This window comes from Eurosta solidaginis, chromosome X, assembly GCF_040869045.1.
Source record: "Eurosta solidaginis isolate ZX-2024a chromosome X, ASM4086904v1, whole genome shotgun sequence".
NCBI classification, from domain to species: domain Eukaryota; kingdom Metazoa; phylum Arthropoda; class Insecta; order Diptera; family Tephritidae; genus Eurosta; species Eurosta solidaginis.
In genome coordinates this window covers 54192608-54211907 of record NC_090324.1, presented here as the reverse complement: position 1 = coordinate 54211907, position 19300 = coordinate 54192608, and the positions used below count along the sequence as shown (strand labels likewise).

Below are 19300 nucleotides of genomic sequence, written 5' to 3'. Positions count from 1 at the left end.
AAAGCTGATAGCTTAGCGCACAAAGGTTTTTTCTCACGTGCGTGGAGCACAAAAGGTTTCCAATCATTTTTATTTAAACCTTATTTCAAAAAAAAAAAAACAAAATTACCCTATGAAGCACCGATCGGGGTATTGGAGCAAAACGATAATTTTGGGGAAGTTATGTTTTCCGAAATTAGGCTCCAAAGCATACTAAATGGCTTTAGGCATGGAGAAAAACCCGGTTTCTAGCGCTGCTGTCCTCAAAGAACGCATCACAGAAATTTAGAACAGTATAACCCCTGTTAACGAATTTAGTAGCCTTAACGCCACGACGGTTTCAAGATGTTAATATAAGGCAACATTATTTAGAGCTACGTGAGGTTATTCATACTAAACAGGTTATTTGTGTACTGTAGGGACGTTGGTTTTTGTTTTTTTGTTTCTTTCCCATAACTGCGCTATTTTGTATTAAAGTGAGGGTTTTTTGTAGCTTATTATGACAATCAATAAAACAAAATGAGTCAGTTATACAACTGTACCATACCATTTTTCAGGAAAATTATTAGCCTTTCAACCCAGAGGAAAAAGGGGGTGTATGTAGACTTTTCTCCGTCACTGTCTATTTATTTTTCTACGCCACTCTGAATATGTTTAATAAATGTTGGATAAGCTTTAAATAAATACGTTTTTGCAACTGCATTACTCAGTCACCGATAGTATATTCTAGTAACTTATCATATTTGTGTTTAGTTGACTCGTGAGCAGTATCTACTAGTAATATAGCATGAGAATAACCCATAGCGACCTGAGGTATTTTCATATTATCCATTTTGAGGACTTCCTTAGGAACAGTGGACGACCTTGGGAACTCGCCAATACCCAATTCCCCATAGGTAGGAGAAGCGCCCCAGGCTAGTAAGGTATCATCAGCTGATAGGATAATAGAAGTGTTTCCGCATCCGACATCAGTAATGTTCCACCCAGATAAGTCCTGAACAGGTTTTGGGTACATATTTGCTTCTCCCGTTTTCTTATTTTGCCCAAATAGAAAGAGTTCATCACGTCCTTGCATGTCGAAAAATTTTATTAAACGAGGTACCATCTCGTCCGTAGGCTCTGCTTGACCAAGGCGCCCAAAGCTGCCACATCCCCAACTATACACACGATTCTTAGAATCAGTGGCGCCCGTATGATTATTACCGCAGGCGAAGTCGACAATTTGAACATTCTCTATAGGTATTACATGTCCCTCTTGCCTTTCGCAATATAAAGTACGATTTTTCCTTTATTTTGGAGACGTTTCAAGGTGACAAGATAATTTGTTCGCATGGACGAAATACTTTGCATCTGTGTTATGTCCCAATTGACCGTATTCGGGTAACCCAAATGTATGCAAATTACCTCTAATGTCAAACTCGGCTCCTCAACATATACGAATAATTGGCGGACCACGGTAGTTTATTGGGGTTGGGATACTTACCACCGGCTGGGTGTTACCTATACCACATTGGCCTGACTTATTCTCTCCGCAGGCATAAACAGTACCTGTCTCCGTCAAAAGGAGAGAATGGTGCCGACCACATGCAACTTGGACAATGTTGACGCGTTCCAAACAAAGGAAAAAAGTAGCCATCGAAATTTAAATCAAAGGAAAACACGATTGTCAAAAGCTTGAGATAAAAAGCGCTCACATTCTAAAGTTATCAAAGGCATAAAGTATATACACAAAGCGTCTCAAAAGCCAACGCAGTCATAATAAAAACTCCAAATAAACGACGTCGTCGTAAACGAAAAACCACAACTTCATCAACTATTGTTTCCGGAAAACAATAATATTATTGATATGAAATCGCAAATATCACCTACAGCAACAATACCAATGAGCAGTAGTTTACGTGCTCAAATAGATGAATTGAAGCATCTACAAAAACCTTTGGGTAGCGATTTACTTTCAAATAATGAGCAGCAAGTTTGTAAAGATTTCATTCAACATACCACCTACAACATATTTATCACTTAAGACGCTTCTATTAAGCGGTGTACCACTTGTTAATAATCTGTCGCCTGCCTTAGGATTCGCTACAAAAGGATTGTTGTACTTTACTTACCATTTAATAAGCTTTTTATTTGTGTACTATTTTGCAATGGTTTTTATAAAAATGCAAAGTATGAAGCACTGATTGGCACGGCACAAAGGGGGGCTGAAATAGAGAATTATTCTAAAAACGATTTTCAAAGCGATTGCACTATGAAAAAAAAGGTGGTACTAACTGCTTCCACGCGTTTGATGGGAATGCGATCCAGCATAGGCATGATTTTCTTAATAGCTTGTGCCATTTTGTTGATATTACTTCGGAATTTTATAAATGCAGAAATTGGTCCTTTAAAACAAGAAAAATTGGTCTTCCGAAACTTGTGAAAATCAAAAACTTGCGCGCACACACGTGTAGTAGGTCTCACTTGGGCTAATCGGAATTTTCTCGTTCAGGAAGTGGAAAAGTGTAGTAAATGTCAAAATTTCTACACTTCACTTCTGACAATCAAGCAGTCAAGCATCACAAATCACACACAGAAGATTGTGCATTCACGAGCTCATTGCTTTTTTCTGCGCGTCTACGTCACACTTGACTGCTTCAGCGAATGATTGGTAGAGATATTTTATACGCGACATGTAGTGTGGCAGCGCGACAGGGGGTTTTCGAAGTGATTTTTGCCTGAGGTTAGCGTCTGTTTTGCAATGCTTGACCATGATGGAATTACAGGAGGTGGCGCACTGCGCATGTAAACAGGAGTTCCGATATTTTTAAGGGCAATTTTTACGTCATTCTCTTTCAGCTCTTGTGTTTTTTTTCCTCTTTCTTCTCACGGCCATTCGCCGTATGAGTTAAATGAAAAACAGCGGCGGCATCTGACTATCACATCTCGCGTCTATCAATGATCCAGAGCATTCCCGTGAGAGTTGAGCGTGAGGTGGAGCTGTAAAACTCCCTGGAAGACGGCAATTAAAGTGCGTGCACACTAAGCGGTGCGACATGTAGCGGCAGCGGCGCTTCACTTTTTCTATTTGATCAACAGTGCCGCTCATGGCCGCGCCGCGAAGTGCTGCTACCGCTAGGTGTGAATTGTTCCATAAGAATACATGCGAAGAATATTTTGCAGCGCAGTGTAGTGCAGCTCAGTGTGGCCTTAGCTTTATCGACAATACACATCGAAACAATAAGGTTGAATGATGAAATCGCAACTGCGCAAGCATTTTTCATACACGTACAACAGTCAAGTTCGGAATCTGTAGTGTGTGGTGGCACGCCACTTGTAGTAAAATTAAAACACACCACAAATTATGTCGCGCCAGCTCAGCGACATCGACCGACCAAAGGCTGAAATATGTAAGGTAAAATACCAGAGCACCATCTACATGGGATGATGGGTGCTAAAATCAGTTTAGCGGTTTTCCCCTTGCCCCTTCTTAATAATAATAATAGCAAATATTAATAAAAAAAAAAAAAAAAACGTCCTCATACATAACCGCACTAGCCATCCATGTAGACGAAATCAATGTAATAACGCTCGATTATGTTTTTAGAATGACTCGTTTCACGGCAACTCGCGTCAAGACAGAGGAGCGTTCCAGAAGTTTCTCCATACCATGCCGCCTTTGCGCCGCAAATCACGGCGTACGATTCTGCGCACAATACCGCAGGATGTCCGCTGAAGAGAGGTGGCAGGCGGTCCGCGAACATAACTATTGCATCAACTGTTTGTCCCCTTTCCACAGTCACGAGGTATGCACAAGTAAGGACAAGTGCTATCGATGCAACGAGCATCATCATACTACCCTTCACCGGGACGAAACCAAGGAATGGAGGCAAACCACAAGCGACCTTCTCGATGACGGAGAAAGCTCAGACGGTGCCTTATCCCTGGCCCTCACCGAAAGAACCAAGTCTTGGGCGCAACAAATGGATGATCGGGATGCCGAAGAAGAAGAAGAAGCAAGATTGGCGGCATTAGCTACCCTTCGTAGACAACAGAGCGGCTCTGAAACACGTCCTTTCCGACCGCTATTACGGCACGAACAACAACGGCAATTAGAAACCGAAGCTGTACGACCAACTGGGAGCAAGCAGAATTCACACGTCGGTGGCTCTGAAACACGTCCTTTCCGACCACCCCCCCGTTCTACTCATGTGAGACGTGGTGACGCGGAAACGCGTCCTTTCCGCTCATCGCGGCGCACATCGGGTAGAACGGTCCCGTATGAATCCCGAGAAGAAGACCGTGGGCGAGCACTTGTCCGACGAAAAGAAGTGCCCAAACGCTTTAGGACCGGCCGAGTTATAGCAACCCCAGCCACACCATCGATAATAAGATCGTTTATCGCGATCGCACCCACGGCAGTTGTTCGCATCGAGTCCGGAGGACGCCTGCATCTGGTACGCGCACTCATCGATCCCTGCTCCCCAAACACAGTGATTGATGCCAATCTGGCGAACGAACTCCATCTGGAGCGCATGAATTCCACGTCACCAACGAGATGTACACTCATATTGCGCGGGAAGTATGGGGTAGCAGGGAGGGTAGTCACCCAAGCTATAGTAATAACACGCCATAACCGTCTCAACCCGATCGCTAGCGTAGACTCCACAATCGCAACGCCTTTCCAGTTTATGCGGTTGGCAGACCCCGATTTTTACCGCGCCGCACCAGTGCGACTTACACTCGGCGCTGATGTTTATGCTAGTCTTATGATCAGCGGCACGCCACCGTCCACGACTAACGGGCTACTAGCTCAGGCCACCATATTTGGCCTGGTCATCTCGGGGGCCTACCAACAGTAAGCCAATCGCAGAATATTTTTATATCTACAACATATCTACAGATAGCTCCACATCCACATTTTAATCTAATAAGGTGCATTGAACTAAATGGAACCACGTATTTATGTATTAACCATTTTTCTCTCATCCACAGTATTTATCGAGAAATGGGAGCCATCACCACAAGGCGATAGAGAACAACGTACGAATCCTACTTTATTTCATATTCTGTACACCCAATATATCGCTACATGTATTATCTTAGATGTCAATTCGGACTGGTTGTTTGTTCTCAGCTTGCTCGCCGCAAGGGGGCCGGCATGTTTAGGCCACCAGCCTAAATATTTTTAAAATAACTTTTAGTTCACCCTAATACGGTCCATATACTTAACCATTACCGGTAACTGTCCTTGCACAGCCGAGAACTAATTGAGTAGGGGAAAACTCGACGAAAGTTAGCAATCGGCGGGTGCCATGGACTCTTTCCTTTTTTTTCACTTTCACTTTTCTTTTGAACATCAGCAAGTGAGCTCCAGCAACCACACCGAAGGTAAGCATTCATTGTTTCAAGTGCGAATTCCAAACCATTAAATTAAAGTAATTTCCGAAATACTTCGTAATTTAACTTTTCCATTTACTTTGAGTTATTGAATAAAGAAAGTTTGTTGTTAATTAGATTAGTGAAAGTGTTGTTTTTCAATAAGTCACTAACTAGTTCCTTCTCTTTTACATTTCTTTTTTGGTGTTACGTGCGAGCGAATCCCCATCGTCCCGAATCACACGTAATCACCATTCTTAGATGAAAGGGGGGTTATGAGGGCAGGCGGCCGCCTCGAAGCTTCCGAAGATATTCCGTACAACGAGCGACATCCAGTCATTTTGCCGTATAATTGCCAGTTGTCGCGTCTTATTGTAAAGTTTAGGATCTCACTCCATGGGGAAAACCAACTTATGCTACACCTCATCCGTACGCAGTATTGGATACCACGGGTCAAGAACATGATAAAATGGACAATCCACAATTGCAAGGAATGCACGATTTACCGAAAACGTGTTCAAACCCAGCTAATGGGAATTGTACCCAAGGAGAGAACTACGTACTCACGGGCATTCACAAACACAGTAGTTGATTTTGCGGGACCCTTCGATATAAAGAACTTTCGAGGGCGAGGTTGTCGAGTGTCGAAGGGGTATGTGTGCTTGTTCGTTTGCTTTGAAACGAAAGCGATTCACCTGGAACCCACCTCCGACCTCAGCACCCAATCATTTTTAGCAGCATTAGCGAGGTTCGTATCGCGGAGAGGCTGCCCTAGTAAAATGTTTTCCGACAATGGCACGAATTTTGTCGGGGCTTCTAGAGCACTTAAAGCGGAAATGAGGGAATTCCTACAAAATGCCCGCGATAATACCCTATCCAAGTACTCCCGTCAATCCTTATCGGGGCACTTCATTCCCGCATCAGCTCCTCACATGGGGGGACTGTGGGAGGCGGGAGTGAAAAGTTTTAAAAGCCACTTCACAAAAATCGCTTCAAGTTGCAAATTCACCTTTGAGGAGTTTGCGGCTTTGCTATGCAAGATTGAAGCCTGCCCAACTCCCGACCATTGAGCCCTGCGTCAAACAATGCATCAGACCTGGAGCCACTAACCCCAGGCCACTTTCTGGTAGGAGGACATCTCTTATCTCCACCAGAACCTGACGCCAGCGAAAACTCTGCCTCAATCATAAATCGATGGCAAAAGTTAAAATCCCTACATCACTCCTTCTGCAAGAGGTGGAAATCTGAATACCTCTCTGAACTACAGAAAAGAAACAAATGGAGATTTCCCAAAATGAACCTAAAAATCGGGGACTTGGTCGTAATCAAGGAGGACAATTTGTCTCCAAACGAATGGAGACTCGGACGGGTGGTTAAATTACACCCAGGACCTGACGATCGCGTCAGAGTGGTCGATATCATGACGATGAAAGGCCAGATAAACTGACCCCTGGTAAAGCTCATCATCTTACCAGACAATCGCGATGAGGCAGAAGAATCTGCGGCATCCAATTAAAAATCCTTTCTATTGTCTTCCACTTCACGAAAGACCAAACTAATTAGTCTACGTCGTGAGCCGCCCAACTTATAAATCTAGTGGAATTTCAACCAGTGAACTGACAACCTTATCGAAACAGACGGAGTAAAAGCGCTTTTCGATAGCATCAAGTTGCCTTGAATGCATGTTCAAATATTAAAAAAAAGGGAGAAAAACAACTGTCGGCTTTTACGCGCCCCTTCACCTTTCAATGGTGATTTAATACCTGTATTTAAAAAACTATCCAAACCATCGAAATTCTCATATTCATTAAAAACGAAAGGGACACTCAATAAGACACTTTTGAAAAAGCGTCGATTTAACAATAATAGCATCAGCGGCTAGCAGTAAAGCGGCTAGCTTGAATTTAACCTTAGGAAAGTCAAATTCAAATTCTGGAAATAATAAAGGCAGTCTGTTTAATATAAACTCTTCTACAAACACAATAATAAAAACAACCACCGTTGACAATTCCTAGAACTAATCTATATAGCCATCAACATGTTCAGTCGAACTTTCAACCTAATGTGACGTCTCAGCAAAGCAATTTTCTCAAGCGACAACGCCAGCAACAGATGCAGACATCTATTGTTTCGGTTGGAAGTTCTCCCGCGCAGCGTGTTATTCAACAACAACAAAAGCAGCTGCAACAACCACTCTCCCAACAATCCCCGATAATGCAAACACAACAGCTTTCACAAGCTGCTGTTGGAGAAATTATGTTATATAGTATACCTCAACAGCAATTAAATGAGGATATAGTGAGTTACGTAAATCTATAATGACTTCTCTTGTGTTCTTTGGCAATGATAGTAGAAGAAGCTCGCTTGTAGTGCTAGAAAAGTTGGGAGATTCTAGAGTGTTTATAAATATTCACCGGAATCTTCGCTTTATTATACGCACGCAATAAAAGTGTTCTCCTTAAATGGGAAGCATCAAATACTACGACTCATAATATACCCATTCTTTCATCCCCTCTTTTTTTTGTAAAATTTATCGTTGATGTAATTTTATTTAATTTTGCGACCGTCCATACAAAAACCAGACGGAGAAATAGGAAATCGGCTTAAAATGTTTGAGGATAATTAATTATTTAATAAGGATTTAATATCAGAATTTGGTCTGCACCATATGGACCACGCTTACGGATTCCTCGGGACTCGAAACTTATGAATGTAAACATAAAAAACCAAACATTAGACGAACGTAGTCCACCAGATGAACAGACCGATGTCGTCGCATGCAAGGAATGTTGTCGTTTGCTTGAAAATAAAGCTTTAAAAACTTGTATGCATGCAAGACGCTATCAATGCACTAGATTACTGCAAAAGTTCGTCGTACTACACAAGAATTTCGTTTGAAGGAAGATTTGAGGAAGTTAGGTAGTACTGCTAAAACACAGGAAACCACTTTCAAAAGTGCATATAGTAAAAAATCAACACAAACCGATGAAAGTTCCTTCTGCATTGCCAATAAACCTCGAAGGCGGAAAAGATCAACAACAGATAACACTTCCGTAATGAACTAACAAAGTCCTTGCAATTTAACATTACAAGAGAAGATAGAAATGTTTCGACAGCTTCTCAATCAAGAAATCACTGCCATAGTTGCGGCGACTCCAAAACGACGACATTAGCCAAAACCCGCAGACATTTCACAAACAACCACATCAACGCTAAGCCTCCTGCGTATAGCCGATACACATTGTACCGATATCAAGATTGCATGATAGGTTGCACTATTCGAAAAACGTGACAGTATTGTTATGCCTCCTCCCTCTAATACGAGACCAGCTCAGACACATCAAAAAAAAGAATAAAACAATAATAAAGAATATAAGCGCTTTGCCTCTAATGAATGAGAGCGTACAGTGCACCGCAGTACCAACACCTACAACAGCTGACATATCACGCTTTGATGCTGTTATATGTTCACCGCAAAAGCAACTTCATCATCCCACCTCCCCGGTCATATAAACTAATATAACACATTTGCCAGTTTCACCTATTATTGATTTACCCGACGATGTGAATTCTCAAACACATTCTGCATTGGCGGCAGCGGCGCCTGTGGACTTTAGCGAGAAGCCCTCTGCAGATTTGAAGCATTGGCCATGCGAAGTATATATGCAAGGCGCCGTTTGACGGCTTCATTCAGTCACCTATCTGAAGAAGATTTTCATTTTCGGTGAAGATAGTGATGACGAGTTCGCAACTTGTAGTCCATCAATTGAAGTGGACGAAATGCTTATAAATATATGTACGTCACATTTCACCTTGGATGGATAGTGAAGCATTTAATGAAACCGATGCGTGACGGTTTAATTGCTAATTGTTGTTGACTCAAGTACCCGGGTAAATCATTTTATAACAAATCAATTATTCAAACATTTAAAGACATTACCCGAGTTATTTCTATGATCAGACCATTCTTTAACATACGGTAACTCACAATCGTGAAACTACCTTAAGACTGACTATTTTTCGCAATTAACGGGTTTCTTTTACAGACTTCAACATTTACTGCATGAATAACATATAGTTTAAAAAGCTCCTCCTTTTGGAATTTTGGGAAATTAAGCAATACCACCTGAGAGGCAATCGCAATTATGCCTGACAAATTATACACCTTGTAAAACGTTACCAACGAAAAAAAAACACCGCTGGGACATTACTAGTGGGACATCAAATATTTATTTTCGAGAATCAATTTGGCAACTCTCTGCGGCGTTTTTTACGATTAAGAATTTCTGTATTGGGTATTATCGGCTTAATATGCTACTGCTGTAATATCAATATGGTCGAGGCTTCAAATGATAGCAACAGTATGCGTCGAATTAATAGGAACATTATAACAAAGGTTCTTCAATAAGCACAAAACGATACGACTCAGCTGGAGTTCCAGTTTTCACCTCGAGATATTATTGCTCACTTTAATCTGCCTAAATCACAACTGGAGGGTAGTAACTTTGATATTAGTTCCGTGGATGGCAGATTTCGACAAATCCAACAAGCTCGTCAAATACTACAACCGCTCTGCGACTAACATACTAAGTACACCCCAGTATACAAATTATTTCTCTCATTTATCATACGATTCCAAAACTAATGTTTTTTATGCCGGTGGAACTAACAATATTTTGAAATTGAATGAAAATCTGCGTCTTTTGTCCCAGGCTTTAACTGGACCTAAATATGATGCGCCGCATTGGCATCCAAACGGCTGTCCTGCAGATGTCGAAAAATCTTTACGTAATAACCGTATTAAAATTTTCATTGTTCATTATGCACTAGGTTTAGGAGTACTAATAGTCTGCGGAAGTTTACATCAAATGGCATGTGACATGTATAATCTTACCAGTTTTCCGGAAGCGCCGCAATTTTTTGATACCCCTTTTTAGCAGCTAGCGACGAATTTGCGTCCACCTGTGCGTTCGTGGTCCAGCCAAATATTCCTTTAAGGACGAAGATATTATATATGTTGGAACAACACTCACGAATGTTGACTATAGGTATGACATGCCCGCCATGTAATCAAGGCGTTTTAAATGATTTACATTATGTCGAATTGTCAAGACAGCAATCTATAATTGCCTTGTTAACTATGTTTAGGGAGTTAACTCTTCAGAATATGCATATTTCGTTGTAGTGCAGAACAGATCACATTTATCCGATAAAGCTGGTTACGTGACACGTTTGGCACGTATGTGTGTTGCGGATCCAAATTACGATACTCATACTGAGGTAACTGTTCAGAGCCTTGCAACCAAGGATGATATTGGCTATAATATATTACGCGACGCAAAGATTACGAAAAATTAGCTTAGGAAACGGTTTAATTGCTAATTGTTTTCTAAAAAACAAAAAAAATTTAGCAAAGCGTTTGGCGCATGCAATAATTAGGTAAAATCGATATCCAGATGAGCGTTTAATAAAATGCGCCTTTGAAGAATATTTTTGCCTACACCAAGCTTGGAGGCAATGACGGAAATGCCCATTTTAAAAGTACTTGACCATACATAACTATGGACACGTAACAATACATGAATGGTCTGCAGTGCAAAAGTCCCAGAAGAACGCAAACTGATATCGCCATCATTTCAACGTATAATTCCTCCTAGACAAATGAAATCGGTTAAATCAATCGGCACAAATTTGTCCTGAAAATATAAGAAAGAAATCATAGTAAAAGGAAACCACAACTAAATCTACAATACTTACCGCTGTGCTACCGTACAACCTCGTGGATTTTTTCATAATGACATTTCTCATTCAGGAAATGCCTTTAATAACTAATCAACAGTGATGCCAACACCCATGGCCGCAATTAATTGGCACTTGACTCACCCTGCACCATTTTAGACCAAACAGCCAAATGCACCAAATATTCTGGTAGATCGTTAATAGCAAATAAGACGTTGCTATTCAATGAAATACCAATTCAGAACTTAGACCAACTCGTTTACGAATGAATGTATGAGGTGAAAAATTAGTACAAGGGAAGGGGTAATAACCGATCTAACCACCAGTGTAATAATGTCCACACATTAATCCAGCAAAGTTTTGCACCTTGTTGGTGCCCGGCAAAAACGCTCTCATCATTCCACGTCATTTGACTAGTCGTTTTACGGTCATGGGGTGTATTCATAGTCACATTTGCATGGACGTGGTAAAGTTTTGTGAAAAAATTTTTTGTTGGTGGGAGCGCAGGGTAGTTTATAGTAAACATCACCACCATTTATAGCAAGGCTCTGCACTTTAAAATACACTCAAACAAACAACCCCAAATCTTGAGCTTTGTTTCTGAAATTTGTATACCTAATTTTGTATACCTGGATTTGTATACCTAAGTTCGAAATTTGTATACCTAAATTTGTATACCTGTTTCTAAATTTTGTATACCTAATTTTGTATGCCTAAATTTGTATACCTGTTTCTAAATTTTGTATATATCATTTTGTATACCGAAATTGGTATACCGGGTTCCGAAAAATTTTATGTCACAATTTTGAGGTAATCTCGTCACTCAGCCACAACCAGATATTTTTTTTTGAAAAATAATCGACACGTATATAATATGACTTAATGAGTTTAATTGCAGGCATCATGACCCGCTACGGCCAATTGCGCAAGGCATATGAAAAAAAGGCCCCATGCCATTTGTGTTCGGCTAGGCATCCGATCCGTTTATGCCCAGTCTACCGTTCAAAGACGCCTGAGGAACGGATGCGCGAAGCTCTTCTGGGCAATTATTGTGGCAATTGCCTCTCCATGGCGCATCGCACGGCTGGTTGCACAAGCAACGGGAGATGTCGGCGATGTGGCGCGAAACACCACACCACCCTTGACGTGGATGAGCAAGCCAAAGCCTCGCGTGAGCCGTACAATCCGTGGAGCGTACAGGTAGAGGAGGAAGAACGCGAGAACCTCGAAGGGGCGTTATCACTATACCCCTCCGATATTGAGGCGGAGGAGATGGAACGAGAAACCACGGAGAGGGACACCTATTCTCAACCGGCCAGCATGGTCCAAGAGAGATCGGAACCACTGCCCTTCCGACTCTCCGATAGACCGGAACCACTGCCCTTCCGACTATCAGGGGGATCGGAACCACGGCTCTTCCGACCCCTGCTACAACATGAGCGCCAACAGTCGAACAGAACCCCTCACCGTCGTCGCCGACAACGACAACGCACCCAGATGGCCAACAACAACACATATCGTCGTCACGAAGCCATCACGACTAGCCTGCCTCGCTCTACGTCGACCGCCGCCGATTCTCGAGGAGTCATTGCCACTCGCCAGTTAAGGACGCCGCTAACGTTCCGCAGTGGACGTACCGGGCTGGACCCCGTCGCTGGACCGGTACTGCGGCCCATGATCTCGCTTTCGCCGACCGCTATCGTCAAAATAGAAGCTGGAGGACGACTACATCTGGTGCGAGCATTGATCGATGTTTGTTCGCCGTCAACCGTCATATCGGCCGACTTGGTCCGGGATCTGCGGCTGGACGAAACTCGAGTGGGTAGCCAGACAGGCTGTGTGGTGTGTCTGCGGGGGAAGCACGGCGATAACAAACGCATTGCGACCCATGCCGTCGTCACACCACATTTCCACCGAGTGGCGCCTAGTCACAGCCTGGATCCAGCCATCGCGGCTATGTATACACACATCTGTCTCGCCGATCCAAAATTCTACGTCGCGTCGCCAGTACGCCTAGTTCTCGGGGCAGACGTATATGCCGATATCATGCTGAATCAAGTTCTGCCAGCGTCATTCGGCCCGCTCTTGGCGCAAAGTACGATATTCGGCTTCGTGCTCTCTGGAGTATCCAGAGCCTAAAGGGTCGCAGATAAATAAAAAAAAAAAATTTTATTTGCCTTTAAATTATGAATCTTGTAATAAAGAATATGTTATACTTTGAACTCATGCGTACAGTCTGTCCATCCACAAATTTCTCATCTTTCTCCCTCTAGATATTGTCTACTATAGCAGCAGGGCAAGGCGAGGTTGCGTACCGCAAGGGGGCCGGCATGTTTAGGCCAGCAGGCTAACCCCAAAGGAAAATTAAGGGCCGGCCACCCTAATGCAATTTAATACAGAACCGCTTATTTATTACGGCCGTTAGCACATATACTAAAAGCAAAACTGACGTTTCGTTAAGTTACCCCGCCAAAGGCCTGTTAACTTTGGGGGGTAAACGGAACGCGTGGAATGGAACTCTGTCACTTGGATTAAAACCGCAGCAGTTTACGCACGCTCGAACGTCTTGAAGCCGCAAGTTAAAACCACACACCGCCAGAACGCAGAGTCCCTGGATATATTAAAGGTAATATTGTAGCAATTGCATGCTTGCACCTTTAAACTATCTTTCTGTTATTTTCCACTGCATATTTTGTGAAATAAAGTCTATTGAAATTTTAATATTAATCACTGCCTTTCTTTCCTAACCTCCATCGAGAGAAACTAATCTTGAATCCGCCAGCTCAAGTTTTCAAGCATATTACCAGCACTGGCGAAAGTATGTGAATCTTTGATGGCAGCAGACATTTCATTATATACTGAGCGCCACAATTTATTATCCCCACTACAGTCCGGTTTTAAGCCAAAGCACACTGCGAGGATGAAAGTCCTTGGCGATGTAAGAGTAAAGTTTGATGATGGGTCGTTAACGCTTGTATGCCTTTTGCATTTCTCTAAACATTGTTGACCATAATATTTTACATATGAAGCTTGAAAATTATTTTGGTTTTTCGGACAACTCCGTAAAACTTATGATGAGCTATCTTAGTGGCAGAGTACAAAAGGTAAAGGGAAAGAACACATATTCTAATTTTAAGGCGGTATCAGCTGGTGCTCCGCAGGGGTCTTTCCTAGGGCCTCTTTTGTTCAGTCTATTCGTCAATGATGTTTTCTCAGTGTGTAAATATGTTAATGTGCATGCATATTCCGATGACATTCAAGTGTATTTGTCTAACCGAATTGGTCTTGTTGAGGATTTATGTTATAAGGTAAATTGTGATTTGTCTGCTAGATCGCAAAGGGCAAGTGATAACAGTTTATGCCTAAATGCGTCTAAGTCGTTTGTGTTGCCAATGTGTAATAGTGTAGTAAGTCTCGAAAATATTCCAGAATTGTTTATTGACAGTAGTGCTCTGCAGTTAAAAACAAAATTAGAAATTTAGGTTTCGTCATCAACTCTAGGTTGACCTGTTCCGATCACATTAATAGTATTGTAATGTCTGCATCATATACACCGTTAGAAACCAGGCGTAAATCAGCTATACAGCTTATCATTCCTCATATAACATACGCCGAACTTGTCTACAGCAAGCTTGACTCAACTTCTGCCCACAAAATCAATGTCCTAATTAATAATGTTACCCGTTATGTTTTTGGTCTGAAAAAGTTTGAGCATATATCGCTTTGGAGGAATGAGGTTCTGGGTTATAGTGTACTTGATTTTCTTGCTGCCAGAAACGGCATGTACATATTTAAATTACTAATATCGGCCACCGTGGTGTGATGGTAGCGTGCTCCGCCTATCACACCGTATGCCCTGGGTTCAACTCCCGGGCAAAGCAACATCAAAATTTTAGAAATAAGATTTTTCAATTAGAAGAAAATTTTTCTAAGCGGGGTCGCCCCTCGGCAGTGTCTGGCAAGCGCTCCGATTGTATTTCTGCCATGAAAAGCTCTCAGTGAAAACTCATCTGCCTTGCAGATTCCGTTCGGAGTCGGCATAAAACATGTAGGTCCCGTCCGGCCAATTTGTAGGGAAAAATCAAGAGGAGCACGACGCAAATTGGAAGAGAAGCTCGGCCTTAGATCTCTTCGGAGGTTATCGCGCCTTACATTTTTTTTTTTTTTTAATATCGAAATAACCATAGTATCTCTATGAAAAGTTAAATCCGACGAAATCCCTAAGATTTCACAATCTGAATGTGCCAAAATATAACTACTTGATATCTTCCAGACTGTTTTTCATAAATGCTGTCGGCTCTGGAACAACATCCCTGAGTATGTTAGATCTGTGCTGAATAGGGGTAACTACAAATCAACCATCCTCAATTACTTAAAGTCGTGTTAGTGAGTGCGATTATAACTACTTCAATTCTGTCTGTCCTAGCTAACCTCTATATACTTCTCTCTCTATCTCTTTTATTTATTCTTATTATACCTTTTTTTATTTATTAATTAATGTATGTAATTTTTCTTGTTAGATATAAGATCATTTAATTATAGTTGTAATCGATGTTAGCCATTTTGTGGTAATTAATTTAAGCTGATTGATGTACTTTTAAAAGACCACTGTCTTATATGTACTGCCACTGTGTTATTAAATAAATTGTTAAATTGTTAAATAATCCACATAGTTAATTCCCAAGATTTAAGAGAATTAGTGAAATTTTCGCTGACTACACTGGCGGAAACAACGGAATTCCACCTCGCATCATAACAAGAGAATTCCAACTCGTTTGTCAGCTACTTAATTTGCACAGATGAAAATCGTGGTAAATTCGCATACGCCTGAAAGTAAAAGAATCGTGATGAAAGTCGCGTTCGCCTAAAAGTATGCAAGGACGTTCATTGAGTTGGGCCTTCAACGAGGTGGAATTCTACAACGCCTGCAACACGCAGGAGGCTAGCCATGAAGGTATGGCATAATCTTCTAAATAGTTCGACTTGTGCGTTACGTAGCTCAAATTTTTTGATCAAACATTGCACCGTCACCGAGTTTTAAATTACGTTTCAGGTTTCAAGTCTCTAGATATCCAGGATGTTAGTTAAAATTCGATTGCAAGATTCCCAATTTAAAACTAGTTCTCTTAATATCTCGATCCATACGCCACCTAGCGGTTTTTTTTTTTATAAAATATTACATTGTCACCGGGTTTTGAATTACGGCCCATGTTTCATGTCTCTAGGTCATCGCGAAGTTACTCGAAAATCGATCGCAAGATTCCCCCCGTTTTTAAAGGATTTGCAGTTATCTTGACTAGCGCGCCACCTATGGGAACTTTGTTTTCTATAAGTTGTATTGTCACCGGGTCTCGAACTATGTGCTAAGTTACCAGTATCTAGGTAACCGGGAAGTTAGTTAAACATGGATTGAAAGATTCCCAAATTAAAATACAGTTAGTTAAAAATGGATTGAAAAATTCCCAAATTAAAATAAATTTTCCTAATATCTCGATCCATGTGCCACATAGCGGAATTTTTTGATAAAATATTGCATTGTCACCGGGTTCTGATTTCCGGCTCAAATTTCATATCTCCAACTCACTGGGATGTTACTCAAAAATCGATTGCCAGACTCTCCTATTTTTTCAAGAATTTTTAGTTATCTCACTTAGCGCGCCACCCAGCGGAATTTTGTTTTCTGTAAATTGTATTGTCACCAAGCCTCGAATTGTGTGCCAAGTCTCAAGTCTCTATGTCACCGGGAAGTTAGTTAAAAATGGATTGAAAAATTCCCAAATCAAAACTAATTTTCTTAATATCTCGATCTATGCGCCACATAGCGAAATTTTTTATCAAATATTCAATTGTCGCCGGGTTCTTACTCACGGCCCAAGTTTCAAGTCTCTAGCTATCGGGAAGTTACTTAAAAATCGATCGCAAAATTCTCTGCGTTTTTTCAGGGATTTTCGTTTATGTCGATTCGTCTATCACCTGGCGGCATTTTTTTTCCACGAATTGTAGTGCCATCGACTCGCAAACTATTTACTAAGTTTTAAGTCTCTGGATCACCGAGAAGTTAGTTAAAAGTCGTTCGCAAATATTCATTTTAAATTAATTTTCTGTATATCTCGATCCGTGCGCCACATATCGGATTTTTTTATTTTTCACTTGCATTGTAATGTCCCCCAGATCTGAACTATGTTCTAGGTATCACGTGTCTAGCTCAACGGGAAGTTACCGAAAAAGACTTTTCCGTGGGTCAAAAATTCGTATGGAAATGAGGGGACAAACATGAAAGGGACTTAATATAAAGGTAGTAATAAAATTAAGGATACATTTGTCTTTGACGATGAGAGCCTAGTTTCGTTCGATATTTTCTCATTGTTCCATAACATTCCAGTAGACCATGTTTTGGAAATCATCTCGTCCAAATGGAACCACATTAAAAAGCATACAAATCTAACCAAAGATCTCTTCCTTACGGTAGTATGGTTTTGTTTTAAAGAAAACAGATACTTAAACTTCAACAATAAGATATTAAATTTATTTTGATACGTAGTTTGCACCATGAACATAAGACGACTGGCAAAAAACTTCTGTTAGCATTTACCCTTATACAGCTTATAATATCATTATTCTATGCATCTATTGTATAAAGAGCACCTTTCATAGGTGCAGAAATATTGCCTGTATTAACGGTAGCAAAAACAAGAGATTTAACTAATTATATACAAACATATGCTGACAAACTCAGCTGCTTTAGCGGTAGTGCACAATAGGTTTTTTTATGCTAACATACATATGTATATATGTTTTATGTAGAACAATGATTACAGATCAATGGTAAATAGGTTTGTATGCATTGATAACAATAGGGTTTAGTGGGAGTGTAGATTTAAAGTAAGCAAATGTTAGCATATGTGTTTATGAAATTATGTATATCCATATGAACATTATAAATTGCAAGTGATAATAAGAAAATAAAGTTATCAGTCATCGTACATGACAAAACGTAGTAAGAAGGCAATTTATACTTTTAAATATGTACAATATGCTTATAACTAAACCTTGGTGATGGGAAGAATCCTTTCCTCATTACCTTCTAAAAATTGTGTGCTATCATTACCTCATCCTATTGTCAAATTTGACTGTATCTATCGTCGATATTATTTTGTTCTGAATTTCCTCACCTCCTGGTACTTTTTCTTCCCTGTTTTCCTCGTCAGTCATGAACTCAGACTCACGCAACAAACTCACTCTATGTCAAACACACACAGTCAGTCAAACAAAACCGGGGAATTCCGAACTCAAAGCAACGCTCAACTGCAAGTTGTCGAAATCCAACCCTATGTACCAAGGTAGCAGCAATGCCAATCAAGATGCAAAAGCGGCTTTACTATGCTATGAAAATAACTAAAAAAAAAATATTAAATAAAAAATTCAGAACTATATATTAAAAATTAAGTTAAAATTCAAAGGCAAATGGAACCAAAAACTTGGGAAGGATGTGAAAAAACTTTCAAAATAAAATTGAAAATTCAAAAATAAAACTTAAAAGCTAGATTTAAATTACAAGTACAAACGACTCAATCAAATAATAAGAGAGAAGGATAAAAAATTTTTGGAATTAACTTGAACTTCACACAACACAAGGATGAAATTAGAACCTTAACTCTAAGTTAGAGAAAAACATTCACCAATATATAAAAAAAAAAACAAGATTGTAATAACTAAACTTAAAATTCAAAGTGGGAACATTGAACCGAATAATTGGAAAAATGATTAAAAGTAGCCTAAATAATTTTTAAAGTTAGATTAATGTTTAGAAGTACAAACTAAAACTTAAATTAAAATTCAAGGGAAAAGGTAACCTAAAAATTTTGAGATAAAAAAATTCAAAGGAAGAAAAAAGGAAAGGCCAATATTAGAACTTAAACGTCAATTTAGGGTTAGAATGCAAGGGATAAGGTTTCGAAGGCCGCAGCTTCGACGAAACATAAATGATTGGAATTAAATTTAAATTCCAAATAGAAAAAAAATTAAATATATAGAACCAAAAACGAAAATGTAACAGTCTTCAAAATTTAATTAATAATTGAAGACAGCACCATTAAAACTATGTTTGAAGTCAAAAAAATACTAAAACAATTCACGGAATTGAACTTTGAAATTCAAAAAAGATTTATGGCCTTAGGTTTAAATTAAACGTAACGTTCTCTAAATTCATTTGGAAATCAAAGTA

General features: G+C 40.3%; 1 pseudogene; it reads right to left on the bottom strand.

Moving 5' to 3' along the window:
* Positions 1-685: 685 nt before the first annotated feature.
* Positions 686-1615, bottom strand: LOC137234939 (protein RCC2 pseudogene; annotated as a pseudogene).
* Positions 1616-19300: the final 17685 nt, after the last annotated feature.